A 17557-nucleotide genomic window follows, 5' to 3' on the forward strand; every position below is an offset into this window, starting at 1 on the left:
GAATGGAGCAGTGGTTCTCACAATATGGGGGCCCTAGTGATCCCTGAGCTCATAAGGATCTGTGAGGTCAAATCTGTTTTCATAACTTAAGACATTATTTGCTTTTTTGATGTCATTTGCTTACAAATATATGATGGAGTTTTCCAGAGGCAATATAATTTGTGATATGCCAGTACATTGGATACAGAAGCAGAGAAGAGAATCTAGCTGTCTTCTGTTAAGCCAGGCATTTAAGTAGATTTGCAGAAATATAAAGCAGTATTACTCTTTTCACTAAAAGTTTTGTTTTGAAAATTATGGTTTTTAAAGTTAAAATATGTTTAAAATGTTTTAAATAAACATTTAATAGATCTATTAATTTTTACATGGTAAATATTTTAAAATCCTTGTTTTTAACTTCATATTCAGCAAATATTGATATAACTTAAATAAGAGCTTTTGAGTCCTTGATAATTAAAAAAAATTTTTTTAAATATTTATTTATTTTTGACAGAACGTGAATAGAGGAGAGCAGAGAGAGAGGGAGACATAGAATCCCAAGCAGGTTCCAAGGTCTGAGCTGTCAGCACAGAGCCCGATGTGGGCTCGAACTCATGAACTGTTGGATCATGACCTGAGCCGAGATCAAATACTCAACCCACTGAGCCACCCAGGTGCCCCTCAATAATATTATTTTTAAGATTTTATTTTTTTTAACTAACCTCTACACCCAGTGAGGGGCTTGAACTTACAACCCTGAGATCAAGAGTCACATGCTCCTCCTACTGAGCCGGCCTGGTGCCCCTGAGTTCTTGATAATTTTTAAGAGTGTGAAGGGGACCTGCAACCAAAAAGTTTGAGAACCACTGGAATAGAAAATTTTAAACTAGTTCTTAGGAGCAAGGTGGTCAAGGAAGGATTTTCCCTAGTAGGTGATACTAGGGCTCAGTCACAAGTATTTAAATAATTTCCAGCTGGGATGTAAAGTGGGAGGGAGTTGCAGAAGATAGGTAGAAAGAGGTGGATCACTCAATGTCTTGTTTGTCAGGTTGAGAAGTTTTTTCCTGCTCCTGTAGTCCTAAATAGGAAGTTTCCAAAATGTGCTCATTTCTATCCTTACATGTGAAGTACTCTAAAAAGCTGTTTTACTATGTGTATTTTTAAATATAAGGAGTTTAGAAGATTGTGTTTTTGATTTTGTGTGAATTGTTAAAGTGAAAAAGTATTCTGGACACTACCACTTAGCATTGACAACATATTAGTAATTTGCGTCTTCTGAGTCCTAGTACTACCTGAATGCAGTTTTATATTTCCTATAAAATGTAGGTTTCAAGTGACTATTGTCAGTGATACAACATTTTTATAAATTGTTTTTAATATGCTAGTTATGGTTATTAGCTAATAGTGATAGAGATCTTCTGAACCAGGTGGTTAAGTTGATAGGAAAACTCAGATCCTCATTCAAATAGATGGCCAGTGAGAAAATAGTAGCAAAGGATATATCTCAGATATATAAGGAATATATATAAAGAACACTTTTACAATTCAGTAATACAAACTTAAATAATCTAATTTAAAAGTTGGCAAAAAGTTTGAGTAAACATTTTTCCAAGGAGGTTATACAAATGGCTAATAAGCACATGAGCAATTGCTCAATGTCATTAGTCATTAAGGAAATGCAAATCAAAACATAAGAGATACCACTTTTTACACCACTAGGGTGGCTATAATGAAAACACGGACAATAACAAGTATTACATGTAGAGTTGGAACCCTCATACGTTGCTGGTTGGATTGTGAAACAGTGCAGCCACTTTGGAAAAATAGTTGTCAATTCCTCAAAAAGTTAAATATAGAATTACCGTGTGACCCAGCAATTCTACTTGTGGGTATATACTCAAAAGAATTGAAACACATGCCCGTACAAAAACTTGTACATGAATGTTCAAAACAGCATTATTCACGATAGCCAAAAAGTAGAAACAACCCAGATGTCCTTCAGCTGATGAATGTGTAATGACACGTAGTTCATCCATACAGTGGAGTAGTATTCAGCCTTAAAGAGGAGTGCAGTTATGTTTATACATGCTCCAACATGGATGAACCTTGAAAACAATGCTAAGCGAAAGAGACCATTCACAAAAGTATTTAATGATTCCATTTATATAAAATGTCCAGAATAGGCAATTCCATGGAGAATTATTTGAAATAATTTCAGACTTAGAGAAAGTTTAAAAAATAACAAAGTTAAAGTTGTATGGATTAAAAGTTGTCTTTCCTGGGTGTCTGCCTGGCTCAGTCGGTAGAGCGTGCAACTCTTGATCTCTGGGTCGTGAGTTTGAGCCCCACCTTGGGTGTGGAGATTACTTAAAAATAAAATCTTAGGGGTGCCTGGGTGGCTCACTGGGTTAAGTGTATGACTGTTGATTTTGGCTCAGGTCATGATCTCAGGGTTTTGTGAGTTTGGGCCTCATGTTGGCCTCTTCACTGACCCTGTGGAGCCTGCTTGGGACTCCCCTCCGACCCCCCTCCCTGTCATTTCTCTCTGTCTCTCTCAAAATAAACAAATAAACCTTAAAAAAAATCTTAAAGAAAATCTATCTTTCCTCCTTTTCCAGTGGAAGAAACAAACATGTAAATAATAAATGAGAATTATAAGCACTAACAAGAATTATGAAGGTAATAAAGTGGTATAAAATGACCCAGGTTATAGCTTAACTGTGGCAGTACACAGAAAGCCTCTTAGAAGACGTAACTTTTGGTTGAGACATGAATGTTAGAAGGTCGCAGATAACCAGGGGCAGAACATTTGAAGCTGAAAGCACAGCAAGTATAAAAGCACAAAGTAAGGAACAAATTATGGGAGGAACAGAAAGCAAACCAGTGTGATTAAAGAGTAGTGAATGAGGAAGAGAGTGGAAGCTGAGGTCAGAGGTTGACAGATATCAGATCATATAGGGTCTCTGCAGGTTATAGGTGCAACTCAGGTAGGGTTACAATGGGATGTTTTTGAAAGGTTTTAAACAAGGAATTGGAGTTACCTGATTCATGGTCTATGAAGTACATTTTGGGTTGCTTTGGCACAGATGAACTGTAGAGAGGCTAGAGTAGAGGCAGAGAGACTGATTAGGAGGGTGTTGGAGCAAAACAGCCAAGAAGTATTGATGAGGACTTAGACAGGGACTGTGTCGGGAACAATGGAAGTGTTGAATTTGGTGTGTTTTAGAGGTAGAGCCAGTTTTTTTGATTGTTTCTGTTTGTGTCTGAGATGGTGGATGCAGAACAGGAGGATGTCATTAGTTTACATTTTTGCATTGTGAAAATATTGAAAACAATAAATACCCATAAACAGTGGTACATCCACACAGTGGAGTGCAGTGCACTTGTAAGAAGAGAGTGAGGAAGAGCCCTGTGAACTGATACAAAGTTATTTCCAGGGCCTACTGTTAATGGAAAAAAGTGCAAAAGCATAACTATAATGTGTTAGCCTTTTATGTAAGAAAAGAAGGAAACAGGAATATAAATATGTATTTGCACATAGGTGCCAAAATAAATACAAGAAGGATAAGCCAGAAACTACTGAGATTGGTTTCTTACAGGATTTGGGTGGAAACGGTGTAGAAGGGATGAAGGGGAAGAGAATGGAAGTAGTAGGGATAGAGAGAGGGATGCTTTTGTGAGAGTATCTTTTTGTGTTAAGTCTGAGTTTTAGAACTATATGAATGTTTAACATAATGAAAAACAAATACATAAAATCTATCTGGGTGGAAAGAAAACAGCCCAAGTGAAATAAAGACACAAACAAATGAACCTAACTGGATTTCTAGTAAATAACAACCACATTGAAAAGGAAAAAGAATAAAAACTAAACCAGTTAACTACACAGAATTTTGACTATACACCACAAGCTCAAAAGAAAAAAATCTCTAAACAAATACTGAACTGTTGTCAGTAGAATTGTTTTTCACAGTGGTTTGAATTAAGAATTCTGTAACTACTTTACATATTTTAGGATTGAATGTGTTTACCAATATGTTGAAGATAAAGAGATTTATCACTGTGGTAAAGGGAATTGTAGGGGCACCTGGATGGCTCAGTCGGTTAAGTGCCTGACTTTGGCCCAGGTCATGATCTCACATTTTGTGGGTTCAAGACCCTCATCAGGCTCTGTATTGAGAATTTAGAGCCTAGACCCTGCATCTGATTCTGTGTCTTTCTCTCTGCCCCTCCCGTGCTCGTGCTCTGTCTCTCTGTCTCAAGAATAAATAAATATTAAAAAAAAATTAAAGGGGTGCCTGGATGGCTCAGCTGGTTAAGCATCCAACGGCTTAGGTCACGATCTCATGGTTTGTGGGTTCGAGCCCCGCATCAGGCTCTGGGCTGTCAGTTCAGAGCCTGGAGGTTGGTTTGGATTCTGTGTTTTCCTCTCTGCCCTTCCCCCATTCACGCTCTCTCAAAAAAATGAACAAACATTAAAAAAATAAAAAAATTAAAAAGGGAATTGTAAATATGGATTGAACGATGTGTTAGATTGGAATTTGAGATATCAGTATAAAATTACTAGTCTTTTTAGATTGACACAGAGATAAATAGAAATGTGTGTATCCATGGTTCAGTATACATCCAGTATTTCCTAGTTATGTTTACTGTTCCTTAACATTCTCTGACAGAAAACAGAAAGCTTTATTGAATTCCTGGATTTGAAGACAGTTTCATGGTTAACTAGGAAGTTTTTAACAGGCATCCTTAAAATTTGTTTTTCTCTCTGGTTCCTAGTTTTTACCATTATTTGATAAAATTTGGAAACCCATTCTGGGTTATAGGCACCTGCCATACAGTTCTTGGTTATATATGAATAGTTGATTATTTTGTTCTCTGCTTTCTTTTCATCAGGCCACTTGGGACAGCCCGTGTGGGAAAGCTCATACAAGTCAGTGTTTAAGACACAATGTGGTGCTTGCTTCAGCAGCACATATACCAAGATTAGCATGGCCCCTGCACAAGGATGACACGCAAATTCGTGAAGGGTTCCATATTAAAAACAAAAAAGACAATGTGGAGGAATACTTGATCCCTATAATCCTATCTACCTTCTTAGAAGATACTATATATCCTTGTTTTTTGTCATTATATCATTTCTTAAAAACAAAACATGAACAAAAGGTCATAAAAATTTAGCACTTCATGAACTATTTATTATCCTTTAATAGACACATTTTTAACATAGTTTTATGCAACATTCTTGAAGTGATTGAGATAATATTTTCAGTTGTTTTATATTAACCTAGAATATTAATAGATATCAGTAAGGGAAAGTGTTATTGGAGTTGCTGTTTCTTTCATAGCAGGGACTGAATGAAGTAAAATGCCTTTGGGGCTAAGAGAACATTAAGTGGAATTTCCTCCATGCTCACAATTTGTCTACATGTGTAGTTTCTTTAATTCAGTCACTGAACATTTTTGATTACCTGCCGTTTGTAAAGGCACTTTGCTGAGTACTTGGGTTATAATATGAGTATGACTGTCTCCTTTTCCTGAGGGATCCATAGTCCAGAAGGGAAGATAAGCAAACTCATATTTGCAATGCACTGTGATAAATGAGATACACACAGGTCACAGCAGGATCCCATGGATGGGAGTGAGTCTTGGGGGATTAGGAAAGGCTCTAGAGAAGAAGTCACCTCAACTGACGTAGGTACATAGGAGTTGGCCTAATGGACAGGGTGCTGGAATGAGCAGCATTTGCATAGATACCATACTATTTTGCATTTTAGGTAAATGAGAGGTGGATGATAAACCCATTAGGGAGGATAATCCAGGATATGGGTTATCTCATTGTTTTAGTTTGAGGAGGAGATATTATTGGTTGGCAAACTCTGGATGCCTTCATTTTGCAGTTTCCCTTATTTATTAGACCATGACTTGGTTGTTAGGGTGAATTGCTGGTGAATAGAAAAGTCTAACCTGTGGACTCATAGACAAGAAGGAGAATCCTTAGGTGAGGCTTTTGTTCTGAAGTGACTGGAGAAATAATACACACACACACACACACACACACACACACACCAAAACTACTAAGGGAGAAGAGGTTGACCCTGAACCTGAGAGAAGGAAAACAGAATTACAGAGAAAATATCTTTTCTCTAGAAGACTAGTGTTAGAGATCTTGGGCTGATGGCTTAAGCCAAATGGACGTGGTCACACTACAGACTTCAGTGAGATAGATGGGCATTGCTGGGATCTTGGTTATAGAGACGGTAAAAAAACAAACAAACAACCAAGATAGTTCCTGTCACCATGTGTGTATATTGATAGTATTTGGACCGTTTTTGGCTTATTAATTTACTGATCTATTTAGTAGTAATGGATTCCCATGGGATTGAAAACTTTTTAAACATAAAAAAGTTAAACAATGTAAACCTTCCTACCCCTAGCCCTCAGCCACCCTGTTCCTGTTCACCCCATTCCTCCAGCGTGCTTATCCCACCCAGGAAACTATTTATTAGTTTACGTATCCTTCTAGAGTTTCTTTATATTAATAAAAACACAGATTCTTATTTCTTTCCCCTCCAAAACCCTTATTTCTTTCCCCTCCAAAACCCACCAATTCCAAAGCCAGCATATTATACTTATTGTTTTACAAATTGGTCTTCCCACCCTTCCCTTTACACATTGTGTTTATTACTAAACAATGGAAATCTTCATAGAAGATCTTTCCAAAGAGTATGTACAGTTTTGTTTTGTTTACTTTGTATGGTTTCCTTTTGGATCATTTATTTAGCCAGTTCTCTCTTGGTAGACATTTTAGTTCTAGTTTTTTATTATTGTAACAGTGTTGCAGTGAATTACCTTGTACATGTCATTTTGCCCATGAGCAAGTATATAATTATGGAATAAAAATTCAGATGTGATATTACTAATCAAGGGCCGTATATCTTTGTAATTTTGATAGATATTGCCAAAATGCCCTTATGTTTGGACCCAGACTCTCCCACTGATTATAAGGGATTATGAGAAATGTGTATTTCTCTCCACCAAGCTTTATTGACATTTGTTTGACATATAACTTTATATAAGTTTAAGGTGTACAGTGTGATGATTTGACATGTGTATATATTGCAGAATATTCACCACTATAATGCTAGTTATACACCTTTCACATAATTCACATAATTACCATTTGGTTGTTGTTATGGTGGATAATGTACATTTCTTCACAGCCTTGCCGGGAAAGTACCTTGTAAAACAGGGAGTTTTGCTAAACTGATAGATGGAAAATGGTGTCTCAGGGTAGTTTTGTTTTATTTCTCTCTTTCTCTACTTATTCGTAAGTAAGCTTTGTGCCCAACGTGGGACCCAAAGTTAGGATCCTGAGATCAAGAGTCATGGGCTCTACGGACTTAGCCAGCCAGATGCCCTTCAGTGTAGTTTTAATTTGCATTTTTAAAATGTTTATTTGTGTGTGTGTGTGTGTGTGTGTGTGTGTGTGTGTGTGTGTGAGAGAGAGAGAGAGAGAGAGAGAGAGAGAGAGAGTAAGTGAGCTATCAAGCACAAGCAGGAGAGGGGCAGAGAGAGAGGGGGGCAGGGAATCCAAAGCAGGCTGCTTGCTGACTGCAGAGAAGCCTGATGTGGGTCTTGAACTCATGAACAGTGACGTCATGATCTGAGCCAAAGTCCGACATGTAACAGACTGAGCCACCCAGGTGCCCCTGATTTGCATTTTTATAATGAATGAGATTAAGAGTCTGTTCATATTAAGGCTTCTTTTTTAAGTTTATTTATTTTGAGAGAGAGAATGTTCATGTATGCACATGGGGTAGAGGGGCAGAGAGAGAGTGAGAGAGAGAGAGAGAGAGAGAGAGAGAGAGAGAGAGAGACCCAAGCAGGTTCCATGCTCAGCGCAGAGCCGGATGTGGGGCTCGAACTCATGAACCCGTGAGATCATGACTTGAGCCAAAACCAAGAGTCAGACACTTAACCAACTGACCCAGTCAGGCGCCCCTGCTATTAAGACTTAAAAAAAAATTTTTTTTCTGTGAGCTTTCCTTAACTATTTTATGATTTTTATTTTATTTTTTTGTATTTATTTTTTTCAGTTTTTATTACTTATTTATTTATTTTAATATATGAAATTTATTGTCAAATTGGTTTCCATACAACACCCAGTGCTCATCCCAACAGGTGCCCTCCTCAATACCCATTACCCACCCTCCCATCCGTCCCACCCCCCATCAGCCCTCAGTTTGTTCTCAGTTTTTAAGAGTCTCTTATGCTTTGGCTCTCTCCCACTCTAACCTCTTTTTTTTTTTCCCTTCCCCTCCCCCATGGGTTTCTGTTAAGTTTCTCAGGATCCACATAAGAGTGAAAACATATGGTATCTGTCTTTCTCTGTATGGCTTATTTCACTTAGCATAACACTCTCCAGTTCCATTCATGTTGCTACAAAGGGCCATATTTCATTCTTTCTCATTGCCATGTACTACTCCATTGTGTATATAAACCACAATTTCTTTATCCATTCATCAGTTGATGGACATTTAGGCTGTTTCCATAATTTGGCTATTGTTGAGAGTGCTACTATAAACATTGGGGTACAAGTGCCCCTATGCATCAGTACTCCTGAATCTCTTGGGTAAATTCCTAGCAGTGCTACTGCTGGGTCACAGGGTAGGTCTATTTTTAATTTTTTGAGGAACCTCTACACTTTCCCAGAGTGGCCACACCAGTTTGCATTCCCACCAACAGTGCAAGAGGGTTCCCGTTTCTCCACATCCTCTCCAGCATCTATAGTCTCCTGATTTGTTCATTTTGGCCACTCTGACTGGCGTGAGGTGATATCTGAGTGTGGTTTTGATTTGTATTTCCCTGATGAGGAGCGACGTTGGGCATCTTTTCATGTGCCTGTTGGCCATCCGGATGTCTTCTTTAGAGAAGTGTCTATTCGTGTTTTCTGCCCATTTCTTCACTGCATTATTTGTTTTTCGGGTGTGGAGTTTGGTGAGCTCTTTATAGATTTTGGATACTAGCCCTTGTCTGATATGTCATTTGCAAATATTTTTTCCCATTCCGTTGGTTGCCTTTTAGTTTTGTTGATTGTTTCCTTTGCTGTGCAGAAGCTTTATCTTCATGAGGTCCCAATAATTCATTTTTGCTTTTACTTCCCTTGCCTTTGGGATGTGTCAAGTAAGAAATTGCTGTGGCTGAGGTCAGAGAGGTCTTTTCCTGCTTTCTCCTCTAGGGTTTTGATGGTTTCCTGTCTCACATTCAGGTCCTTTATCCATTTTGAGTTTATTTTTGTGAATGGTGTGAAAAAGTGGTGTAGTTTCAATGTTCTGCATGTTGCTGTCCAGTTCTCCCAGCACCATTTATTAAAGAGACTGTCTTTTTTCCATTGGATATTCTTTTTTGCTTTGTCAAAGATGAGTTGGCCATACTTTTGTGGGTCTAGTTCTGGGGTTTCTGTTCTATTCCATTGGTCTTTGTGTCTGTTTTTGTGCCAATACCATGCTGTCTTGATGATTACAGCTTTGTAGTAGAGGCTAAAGTCTGGGATTGTGATGCCTCCTGCTTTGGTCTTTTTCTTCAAAATTACTTTGGCTGTTCAGGGCTTTTTGTGGTTCCATACAAATTTTAGGATTGCTTGCTCTAGCTTTGAGAAGAATGCTGGTGCAATTTTGATTGGGATTGCATTGAATGTGTAGATAGCTTTGGGTAGTGCTGACATTTTAACAATATTTATTCTTCCAACCCATGAGCACGGAATGTTTTTCCATTTCTTTATATCTTCTTCAGTTTCCTTCATAAGCTTTCTATAGTTTTCAGCATACAGATCTTTTACATCTTTGGTTAGATTTATTCCTAGGTATTTCATGCTTCTTGGTGCAATTGTGAATGGGATCAGTTTCTTCTTTTTTTTTTTTTTTAATTTTTTTTTTTTTAACGTTTATTTATTTTGGAGACAGAGAGAGACAGAGCATGAACGGGGGAGGGGCAGAGAGAGAGGGAGACACAGAATCGGAAGCAGGCTCCAGGCTCTGAGCCATCAGCCCAGAGCCCGACGTGGGGCTCGAACTCACTGACCAAGAGATCGTGACCTGAGCTGAAGTTGGACGCTCAACCGACTGAGCCACCCAGGCGCCCCTGGGATCAGTTTCTTTATTTGTCTTTCTGTTGCTTCATTATTAGTGTATAAGAATGCAGCTGATTTCTGTACATTGATTTTGTATCCTGCAACTTTGCTGAATTCATGTATCAGTTCTAGCAGACTTCTGGTGGAGTCTATCCGATTTTCCGTGTATAATATCATGTCATCTGCAAAAAGTGAAAGCTTCATCTTTGCCAATTTTGATGCCTTTGATTTCCTTTTGTTGTGTGATTGCTGATGCTAGAACTTCCAACACTATGTTAAACAACAGCGGTGAGAGTGGACATCCCTGTCGTGTTCCTGATCTCAGGGAAAAAGCTCTCAGTTTTTCCCCATTGAGGATGACGTTAGCTGTGGGCTTTTCATAAATGGCTTTTATGATGTTTAAGTATGTTTGTATTTTTTTAAAAAACATTTATTTAGTTTTGAGAGACAGAGAGAGAATGTGTGTGTGGGACAGTGTGTGTGTGCCCACAGTGTGTGTGGGCAGAGAAAAGGAAACCCAAAATCTGAAGCAGGTTCCAGGCTCTGAGCAAGCTGTCAGCACAGAGCCTGAAGCGGGGCTTGAACCCATCAACCATGAGATCATGACCTGAGCCACCCAGGTGCCCCTCATGAATTTTTTTTTTTTTTTTTTTTTTTAAAGTAGGCTTCACAGCCAGCATGGAGTCCAAGGCAGCGTTTGAACTCATGACCCTTGAAATCAAGACGGGAGCTGAGATCAAGAGTCAGATGTTAACTGCCTGAGCCACTTAGGCACCCCTTTCATGGAGTTTTGAAGCAGAAATGATATTATCTTCATTTATACTTTTTTTTTCTTTCCTAGTTCGAGTATAACATGTACAACAATCCTAAGGGTATAGTGAGACAGATTTTTATAAGCTTCTGACACTCATTCTGAGGGTTTTGGTTATTATTATTATTTTTTTTAAGTTTTCTTTATTTAAGTAATCTCTGCATCTACCGTGGGGCTTGAACTCATGACCCCGAGCTTAAGAGTGGCATGCTTTTTCGACTGAGGCAGCAAGGCACCCTGGTTTTGGTGATCTTTTACCAGAAGGTATCAACAGAGATTTCAGACCACAGCCAGGATATTTATTTTTCTTCAGATGGTCCTTACATGGTTTGTATACTAATATATTAAAGTTGTAATTGTCTCATTAGGCTGTCAGGAAAAAGACTCAAGTTCACATGAACTAACAATGACCTATAGATGAAACCTGCTGCCTGATAGTGCCTGTAATGTGTATTTTGATATCAGAGGAGTTACAAAGTGAAAAAAAACTTTACTTCATCTGAAAATGATGAAATGTGTTAGATGGTGGCAGATTGTTTTCCTAAGAGGTTATATTAATTTATACTGTCACTAGGAAAGTAAAATATTTTGGCTGTTCTGTATTTTCATAAGCAGTTGATACTGTCAGACCTTTTTGTCAGTCTGGCACATGTGAAATAGTGGTACACTGTGCTTTTTTCTCCTTTTAACTTTTTCCAGTGGCGTATAACACATAAAAGGCAAAAAAATCATTATGACTTATCACAAAGTAAAAAAAGATCCTTGTGACCATCACCAAGAAGTATAGCATTGCCAGCAATCCAGAAACTCTCCTTATGCACACCGATCCTGTCACCATCCCCCACCAACCATAACTAGTGCTTACTTCTTTCCCAGAGGTAATTGCTGTTCTGACAGCTAACACATAGATTAGTTCTGCTTGTTTTTGAATGTTGTATACCTGGAATCATGCAGTGGAGTGCCTTTGTGTCTGGTCTTCTTTTCAGCAATACGCTTATTACATTTATCCATGTTATCTGTAGCTAAGTGTAGCTTAATAATAAGATGGACAAAGCTATATATAGTCTCATTCTTAGTATGTGTAAAACAGTGGTTCCTATTATTTGTGTGTGTTAGAGGCACACTTCTGTTTTTTATTGAGGGATTTGCAAATTATATTTGTTGCTGAAATATCTTTTTGTAAATCAGATATTCACATCTAAATTAATTAAAAAATATATGTAGGTCTGGTATTTGAATCTTTTTTCTGAATTATTTATTTTTATGGTATGTGATAGATTTCTGTGGTTCAGAAATAAAAAGTATAAAAAGGTAAAGTCTCCCACCTCTATTCCCAATTGTATGTGAGTAGTTAATATCCACCCCTAACATCTAACCCCTAACCCCTAACATCTCACTCTGCCTAGGAAACTGGTATTACTACTTTCTTGTGTGATCTTTCGGTGTGTCTTAATGAGTATAGATTTTTTTTAAGTTTATTTATTTATTTTGAGAGACAGAGCAAGCAGGGGAGGGGCAAAGAGACAGGGAGAGAGAGAATCCCAAGCAGCTTTGTGCTGTCAGCATGGAGCTAAATGTGGGGTTCAAACTCATGAACCATGGTATCATGACCTGAACTGAAACCAAGACTTGGATGCTTAACCGACTGAGCCACCCAGGTGCCCCTGAATATAGATTTTTATTTCTTTCTATTTTTATTCCTCTACCAAAAGCACATTATAGTAACTACCCTGTACTTTATTGTTAATTTTTTGCTTAACATCTTGCATATTTTTATTTAAAAATTTTTTTAAGTTTATTTATTTTGAGAGAGAGAGTGAGTGGGAAAGGGGCAGAGAGAGAGGGAGAGAGAGACAATCCTAAGCAGGCTCTGCACTGTCAGCACAGAGCCTGACATGGGACTCAAACCCACGAACTGTGAGATTATGACCTGAGCCAAAACCAAGAGTCAGATGCTTAACTTACTGAGCCACTCAGAAGCCCGGAACATCTTGCATATTTTTATATCAGTCCTTTTTTATAAAGCTCTCGAGTGTTCGTTTTCCTTGCAATATAGTGTTCCATTGTGAAAATATATTATAGTTTATTCATTCTCTTTTGGGTTTATAGTTTTTGGCTATTTTTAGAGGTTTTTTTTTTTAATGTTTATTTTTGAGACACACACACACACACACACACACACACACACACACACAGTGCAAGTGGGGAGGGGCAGAGAGAGGGAGACACAGAATCCAAAGCAGGCTCTGAGCTGTCAGCACAGACAGCTGATGTGGGGCTCAAACCCATGAACCCAGGCACCCCAGTTTTTGGCTATTTTGAATAATAATGCTGTGAACATTCTAGTAAATATCTTTTGGTGAAATGTGTGTACATTTCTTTTTGATGTATGTCTAGGGTGGAACCCCCTGTCATAGGTATGTGAACTTCCATTGCTCCACATCCTCAGCCTCCAGCTTAGGTAGGCTTAGTTTCTTTAAATTTTACCTATTTTGGTGGGTTCACAGTGTTATTTTATTGTGGTTTTAATTTTTATTCTCTAATGAGAATGTCCATTTTTTCCCTATGTTTATTGGCTATATTGTTTTTTTGAAAAACTTTATTTAAAAAATACCCAGAAAAAATATATATATAATCTCCATTTGTTAAACAGAAAGGAAGAAAAACAGACAAACTCCTGTACTAGCAGTCTTAATCTGGTCCTTTCTTGGGTAGTAGGTATCAAAGAATTGACCGTTCTAATTGTGTTTTGTAAAACAAAAACAAAAGTAGAGGAAATTCACGTTCCTTTGATGTAGGGCTAGGACTTTGTGGTAGTATATGAGGAATACTCTGAATTCAGTAGGAAGAGGAGGAAGAGGAGAGAGATGAATGTATATCATGAAGTGATTTTGAATTTACATGGCTTTGCTTGCTTATTTGTGGGTGGAGACTGGAAGGTTGAAATCATTGTTAAGTAGTTTAGCTGGCTCCTAAATTATAATATAACTAGCATGATTGAAGCATAGTGTTGATTTTGTTTTTGTAGAAAAGTACTTACTAAAATCTTTTAAGGGGCACCTGGGTGGCTCAGTTGGTTGGGCGTCCGGCTTCGGCTCAGGTCGTGATCTTGTGGTTCATGAGTTCAAGCCCCATGCCAGGCTCAGTGCTGACAGCTTGGGCCTAGAGCTTACTTTGGATTCTGTGTCTCCCTCTGTCTGCCCCTCCCCTGCTTGCCCTCTGTCTCTCGCCGTGTCTCAAAAATAAATAAACATTAAAATTTTTCTTTTATTTGTTATGAGAGAGAGCGTGCGCACACATGACCACGAATGGGGAGGGGCAGAGAGAGAAAGAGAGATTTCCAGGCACACTCTGCATGGACAGTGCAGAGCCCCGCTTGGGGCTTGGACCCATGAACCATGAGATCATGACCTGAGCTGGAGTCATGAGTCAGCCACTTAACTGACTGAGCCACCCAGGCACCCCAAAAAGTATTTTTACTTGAACAAGACTAGAGATAGAATATGTATAGGGGTTTTGGTTTGGTCATAGGCCATTCTTAGTGCTTAGGTAAGCTTTTGAAATCCACCCCTCCCACCTGTCTTTTTAAAGTTTAAGGGATATTTATTGTTTGTCCAGAATTTTTCCCTTTCTTTTCATAATAAAGTTGTGAGAGTGAATCTTCATGTGTAAGGTTATTAATAACATTATTTTTACCTAAAGCTTATTACTAGGAATTTTAATAATACATTTTATTGAATTATGTGTTTGAATAAATCACAGTAATTTTGTTGACTGTTCAAGAAGAGTAAGCAGTATACTTACATTCATTATTAGCCTATATTGTGTCAAACTGGTTATTTAAAAAAATTTTTTTCTTAACGTTTATTCATTTTTGATAGAGACAGAGTACGAGTGGGGGTGGGGCAGAGAGAGAGGGAAGCACAGAGTCTGAAGCACACTCCAGGCTCTGAGCTGTCAGCACAGAGCCCAACACAGGGCTTGAACCCATGATCATGACCTGAGCCAAAGTCGGATGCTTAATCGACTGAGCCACCCACGTGTCCCTCAAATTGTTTTTTTTTTTTTTTTTTTGGTGGCATTTGATACATATCTTTTTTCATATTTTCAAAAGACATCATTTTTTAGAGCAGTTTTAGGTCACAGTAGAATTGAGTAGAAAGTACAGAGAGTTCTCATATATCCCTGTCCCCACATGCATAGCCTCCCTACCAACATCCTGCACTAGCAAATTGGTTTATTGTTTTGTTTTTTGCAAATTGCTTTTTTTTTTTTTTACTTAATTGATCCCTTACTTTTGGAAAAGTAAGCAGCTTGATATATTTTGACATTATTCTAAAGTTTTATAACATTCTTCTCATTTAAAAAAGAATCTTATGGACCTTAATTACAAAAACAAAGAAACCAAGAGTAGAATTCAATTACTTGCTTCCTAACAATTTTATTTTGAAGATACAAAATGAAAAAGATTTTCAACCTTTATAGCAACAATTCTGCTGTCCTTTGATTCCTACTAATTTTATGAAACTTTAAGATTTTTCTCCCTTTTAAATATTTAAATGTAAAATATTCTAATCAGATGCATGGAATTTGTATTAAAATTTTTGACTTGATGTATTGCTGACAAGATGTAAATAGTTCCAAGCTTTGTGCTCTAATCCAGTTTGAGTGGGCTTGCCCAGAAGTAAATTAAATGATGTGATTAGGATGCTACTATCAGTAAAGGTCATAAAGTCCTTTAAGATTTTATTAGTGAAGAATGGGACATAATGGCTGAGAGTAGAGGGTTGTGAGCTCACTGATCATTGGAAAGCACCCATGGTTTTGGACTCATGGGAAGGCAAAGCCATAAAACTTTGTGAAGACTATAGGATTTTCTCAATGAGACAGAAGCATCAACTTAAAAAAGATTGATCGTTGTAAACACATTAAAATTAATGTTCACCTAAAGACACCATAAAGAAAAGGAAAAGATAAACTAAACTTAGAAAACAATTATTTCAAACTTGGAAGAAAATAGTTGTCATGTATATAATAGAAAATTAGTGTCCTAAACAGGGCTACCTTCATGGGTTTACAACCTGTTCAGTCACACAGGGCCTCACACTTATTTTAATACTAAATTATCACTGTTTTATAATTCATAATTTTTTAATAATGGCCCTGCTTTTTAATTTTGGAATGGGACCTGCAAATTATGTAACTAATCCTGGTCCTGAATATATAAAGCCTACTAACTAATAAAAAGACAACCCAATAAAAATGGCCAAAAACTGTGAACAAAGGAATGCAGAAAGGAACATAGATACTTAATAAACATTTGAAGGGCGCCTGGGTGACTCAGTCAAACATCTGACTCTTGATTTCAGCTTAGGTCATGCATGATCTCATGTCTTCATGTGTTCGAGCCCCACTTCGGGCACTGTGCTGACAGCACAGAGCCTGCTTGGGAATCTCTCTCCTCTCTCTGCCTCTCCCCTCCTCATGCTGTCTGTCTCTCTCTCAAAGATAAAACAAAACAAAACAAAAAAAACATTAAAACTTGTGAAAAGGTCTTACATCTCATCAAGTAATACAAACAAATCACAGTAAGGTTGTATATGTTCTGTACTGCCACCAATTAAGAAATCTCACTTTACCAGGTATTGGCAAGGATTGTGTCATCAATTTACATGCTGCTGGTGAGTTGGTAGAGTGAGTTGGAAGACAACTTGGTGTTTTGGTAAAGTTGGGAATTTGCATATCCTTTAACCCATCAATTCTACTTCTAGGTTTGAAGCATACCCTAAAGAAATTCTTGTTCATTTGCCTCTGGAGACCTGTGTAATAATGTTAATAAGAGCAAAAAAACTGTAAACCATTTAAATGCCTGAAAACAGAATGGATAAATATACTATAGCTATTTGTGTAGTGGAATACTATAGAGCAATTAAAAAGTAACATGGATAAAGCTTAGAAAAATATTTGAGTGACAGAATTCAAGTCCCTGAAAATTCCATACAGTATATGAATTTATCAAGCTGAAAAAGGGAGCCAGGGACACAAACCTAAACAAAACATTGTTAGGGATATATACATATGGGACAAAGTTATTTTTTAAAGCATAATGGAATAATTATTCAAGAAAAAGGTGGGGATGAGAGGAGTATGTACATAGATGTGATGTTATTGCTCTTCTGTGGGATGGTGATTTACGGTGTTCATCTTATGTTTGCTTGCATGCATCTTTCCATATATTTTGTGTATGTCAGATATTAAAGGAGAAAAGGGGAGAAATGAAATAAGCTATCTATAGTTGGCAGCTTATGGTGTAGATAGAGGGATAGGTTGAGAAGTAGAAAGAAAATTAGCATGTTACAGAAATAAGGTTTCAAGAAAGAGGTGATCTAAATGAGAAAACTTAGATAGTTGTATAGGATGTCCACTTAAGTCCCTTCTGTCTCTGATAGGATTTCATGTGTTTTTTATATTTTTCTCATATTTAAAAATACAGAGTTATAAGCAATCAAATGTCATATAAGATTTATTTTACTGTTTTTCTAAGTTTAGCCATTTTATTTTGAGAGAGAGAGCATGCGTGCAGGCATGCGTAAGTGGGGGAGGAACAGAGAGAGAGAGAGAGAGAGAGAGAGAAAGAG

The 17557-nt window shown here is 37.6% G+C and overlaps 1 protein-coding gene and 1 pseudogene across 9 annotated transcripts in view; both read left to right on the forward strand.

The window, feature by feature from the left end:
• Positions 1-17557, forward strand: part of PIK3CB (phosphatidylinositol-4,5-bisphosphate 3-kinase catalytic subunit beta) — a 175603-nt gene that overhangs the window by 26014 nt on the left and 132032 nt on the right. The window contains exons 1-2 of one of the 9 annotated variants that reach the window (XM_042954654.1): positions 11260-11797; positions 16562-16600. The exons of 3 other annotated variants lie outside the window; for them this stretch is intronic. The gene's annotated coding sequence lies outside the window, so the exon portion shown is untranslated. Of the gene's footprint in view, positions 1-632; positions 654-11259; positions 11798-13201; positions 13381-16561; positions 16601-16620; positions 16642-17557 lie in introns of those variants that run through there. 5 more of the 9 variants (XM_042954651.1, XM_042954658.1, XM_042954652.1 and 2 more) reach the window with 5 other exon arrangements.
• LOC122199006 lies at positions 4933-5019 on the forward strand (annotated as a pseudogene).

Source organism: Panthera leo, chromosome C2 (genome assembly GCF_018350215.1).
Source record: "Panthera leo isolate Ple1 chromosome C2, P.leo_Ple1_pat1.1, whole genome shotgun sequence".
Taxonomy (NCBI): Eukaryota; Metazoa; Chordata; class Mammalia; order Carnivora; family Felidae; genus Panthera; species Panthera leo.